Consider the following 4084-nt stretch of genomic DNA (forward strand, 5'->3'; position numbering starts at 1 on the left):
AGCTTCATGTGTTTCTAATCTGCCATCCATGATTTTTGGCTGCTGCCTTCATGGTTGCAACATGGCACCTGCAGCCCCAGACATCACATAAGCATTCCAATTGGGAATAAAAAAGAGGGGGAGAAGGGTAATGACAAAGAGAAAACAGTATCTCTTTTAAAGAGCTTTCCTGGAAGCTTCATTGCTGCATCTCATTGGCCAGAGTGTGTGATGTGGCCACCTCTAACTATAAGAAAAACTGAAAGATGTTTTGTAGGTAGGCATTTTGTTACCGTAATAAAATCAGAGTTCTGTTAGGAAGGAAGAAAAGAATTATATGGATAAGCCTGTGACAAACCCTGTGTTTTATTCAGGGAACAGTTAGTTTTGCGTAGCTCAACCACAAGTTGTGAGACAGGAAGAAGAGAGGGACAAGGCTAGTTAAGCAGTCAGAGCCTACGTGATGCAGGGCCTTGGAAGGTGTGCTCTGGTGTCTGGACCACCTCGTCTGGGTGATGGGACTCCACTGATGATATTTAGGCAGAGGAGTGATTTGGTCCAATCAGTGTTTTCATCAGATTCTTCTGAGGTGATGGGGGGCGGGCGTTGAAGGTGAGGAGGGGGTTCTCCTATGAGGTTAGTGCCAGAATCTACATACATAGAAGGCATCCAGTTAGTAGTCAGTGAGATGATAAGATAAACTAGGATAACAGTTGTCAGGAGGGGCAGGAGGGGATGAATTCGAAAAATTTTCAGGAGGTACAATTGACAGGGTTTGGTAATTGACTGACTGGTTGGGGAAGGAGTTTAGAGTTTAGGAATACTCCTGGGTTTCCCGTCATTAACTAGCTCATGGACCACAAGAAAAGGAGCAAGTCTAAGGTATATCATTTGTCCAAAAATCACACAAGGAATCGGTGGCAGAGCTGGAACTTGAACCCAGGTCTCTTGGGCTAGTGTTTTCTCTTTTACTCTATACTCCAACCTCTATCCTCTGGAGGCCAGACAAGCCATCCAATAATGTCTTTGGAGCCACTGATTCTTTTGCCCCTTCTCCACCCACAAGTCATGAGAGCCCATGGATAAAGTCAGTATGGTGGGGGCATCTTGCTTCTGGAGGGCCCAGTTTGATGAGGGTGTGCTGAGGCGGTGGGCAGAGGGGCCACCATAAACACCACCCTTGCTCTAACTGATTGCTAAGGAGCATCAGCTTCTCTCCACAACTATTCTTTCTAAGCCCTGCTTCATCCTTGGCTGGTACATTAATTTCCTGTTGCTGCTGTAGCAGATTACCACACATTTAGTGACTTAAAGCAACACAGATGTATTTTCTTATTTTCTAGAGGTCAGAAGTCTAAAAGCAAGTAGGCAGGGCTGTATTCTTTCTGGAGGCTTCAGGGGAGAATCCATTTCCCCACTTCAACTTCTAGAAGCTGCTTGCATTCTTCCATTTGTGGGCTCTTTCTCATATCACCCCAACCTTTTGCTTCCATAATCACATCTACTGCTAACTGACCGTTTTGCCTCTCTCTTATAAGGACCCTGTGATCACATTGGGCCCACCTACATAATCCAGGATAATTTCCCCACCTCAGGATCCTTCACTAAATCACATTTTCCAAGTTCCTTTTTACCATGTAAAGTAACATATTCCCAAGGTCCAGGAATTAGGATGGGGACATCTTTGGAGGGGTCATTGTTCAGCCTTCCATGGCTGAGCTGTTTCACTGACATTTTTTCTGTGTTCATTCATGCTGATGAATACTTGCCCTTGATGAGCTCACAGTTTAGGGGTGAAGCCAGAGAAGGAACCGCAAATTACTTTGCAGGGTGAGAGAAGGAAGTGCAGGGACTTGGGAAGCCGAAGGAGTGGGCACAGTGCGGTGCTGGAGGTCAAGAAGGAGCTCCAGAGACAGTATTTATGCTGAATTTTGAAGAATGTGTAAGAATTAGCGAGATGAACAATAATGATAATAATAATAGCAAACATTTATATATTTCTTGCTATCTGCCAGTGTTGTAAGCACTTAACACATATTAATACATTTATTTGATCCTCTTAATACCATATAAAGTGGGTACTTTATCATCCCTATTTTATAGATGAGTCAACTGAGAGAAGATGATCCATTGGCTGGAATGTCGGTCCTTTCCACTACTCTTAAGGTAAAAATCAATGTCCTTTCTGTGGCTTGTGAGATCATTGGTATTTAGGTCCCTGGTACCACTCCCACCTCAGCCCCATTCCCATCTCTACTGCAGAGTCACTGGGCTCCTTTCAGCTGAGCCTCATTCCTCTCTACCTCTGGCCCTTTGCACATACTACTCACCCTCTGCTTAGGATGGGGCACACCTACCTCATCCTTTAGCTCTCAGTTCAAATGTTCCAGTATCAGGGCATCCTGGCTCTCAGCTGGGCAGTGTCCTTGTTATTGTTGGAGCATCCTGCACTTGATCTTGACAGCGCTCGGCACTCAGCCCCCGTTGTATGCAAACATCTCTTTTGTCCCTTCACTGTATCCTCATTGTGCTACATGATGGTGGTAGGAGAATAAATATTTGCTGACTTAGTGGAAATAATAGAGTAAGATAAGAGTCTAGAAGTAAGCAGGAGTAAGACCATCAGAGACCATTTAGTCCAATACCTTCCTTTAACTTCTGGGAAACTGAGGCCCAGTGTGGTACACTGACTTGCCCAAAGCACACAGTAAGTCAGGGAAAGGGCTGAGCAGTCTGACTCCTGGTTCTGAGTCACTTTCATCATTCCCAGTGTGATGTTCCTGACCTCGCCCCAGTGCCTGCCTGCCCAAGTCTGATTCATTTTCCAAGATACAGCTGAAACCTAAACACCTCTAGGATGCTTTTCTCGTTACGTTTCAACTCTCTCGGGCTACTGTTAATTTCTACTACTACTCGCCCAGTGCTGGGAACTTGACATATTTTTATCTCTGATCTTTCTCTGATCAGCAGTCTCAGAGACACTGAACAATTTGCCCAGAGCCTGTCTTCTTCCCACCGGCACCTCTCTTTCCTTTCTGGGCCCCGGATGCTCCTTTCACTCCCCACAGACGCTCACATTTCCTGTAATTCTCCCTCCAGCACAGAGACGATCTGGTGTGGCTAAATAATTATTTCATAAGTCTCTTGTATTTGTAATAGAACTCTACATTTCCGTTCCTATTTTTGTTTGTTTGTTTGGTTTCCTGTCGTAATGCACTGCACAGTGCCATGCAGAAAACAGGCGGAAGGAGAAAAAAGACTGAATATGTTTATCCATCATTGTGTTCCTAGCTCAGTGCCTGGCAAATGGCAGATGTTCAGAGAAAGGATTCTTGGGTAGACAAGACTTAGGCTGGTCCCCCTGTGAGGTAAGGCGGGTCCAGCAAATGGTGGTATTGAGTTGAAAGGCGATTGGTGTGGTGTTGACATTGGGTTGGAGCCAGATGACAAGGGAGTAAAGTTCTTTTCTGCCACATACTGTGCAACCTTGGGTGAGATACTTAACTTCTCTGAGCTTCTTTCTGTCAGGTGCACAGTGGAGATTATACTCTGTGTCTCCCTGGATTGTTCTAAGGACAGGGCCAACGCAGTGAGAGGAGCTCTCACCAAGGCGACCCTGGTTCACGCGGGGCCTCACCCCTTAGGGAGACCCATGGGCCAGCTCCAAGGGTGCCACGTTGAATTTTACATCTTCTCACCTTCCAGTCCTATCCTCAACTCCTTTCCACCTTGTTGACTTTTGGTGGTTTAAACAGAACAGCCAACAAGTAATTTCATTTCAAACACTGGTGAGCAACAGTGTTTAATGACTATCACTTGAATTTTTCTTTATCAATTTGCCTATAAACCAATGTCATGGATCCATTTTTCCATTAAAGACTTGGGGAGGGTTTAGCCCCAGACACTGCATTAATGTACTTTCCCTTCTTCCTGACACAATGGGACTCATCTCCACCTTTAACTGAGGTGAGGACTGCTTGGTAACTGTTTGGCTCCAAGTACGACAGAACTGGCTCATAGCCAGGGTGGTATGACTGGGGGCTTTGGGGCTGGATAGGCCTGTGTGTGAATTCTGTCGTCACCACCTACTCAGAGAGATACCAAA

This window comes from Molossus molossus, unplaced genomic scaffold (assembly GCF_014108415.1).
Source record: "Molossus molossus isolate mMolMol1 unplaced genomic scaffold, mMolMol1.p scaffold_m16_p_12, whole genome shotgun sequence".
NCBI lineage: Eukaryota > Metazoa > Chordata > Mammalia > Chiroptera > Molossidae > Molossus > Molossus molossus.